Genomic DNA, 212 nt, shown 5'->3' with positions numbered 1-212 from the left:
ACCAATTACAGGTACTAGTAAATGCACGTTACTAAGGACTATATAGTTCTAGGTTACTGTACACAACGACGTTCACATGTTGATGTTTCAGCTGCCGCTTACTAGAAACAACATAATACTTATCGTGCATACCTTTCCATAACTTGTCCTTTTCAGATGCATTAGTTTCCCTTTGTCTTGGCTTCTACAGTCAGACTGGCTACTAGTAACAG

This window comes from Convolutriloba macropyga, unplaced genomic scaffold, assembly GCF_964194025.1.
Source record: "Convolutriloba macropyga unplaced genomic scaffold, txConMacr16.3 SCAFFOLD_409, whole genome shotgun sequence".
Taxonomy (NCBI): domain Eukaryota; kingdom Metazoa; phylum Xenacoelomorpha; order Acoela; family Convolutidae; genus Convolutriloba; species Convolutriloba macropyga.
Note: the sequence above shows the minus strand (reverse complement) of the source record.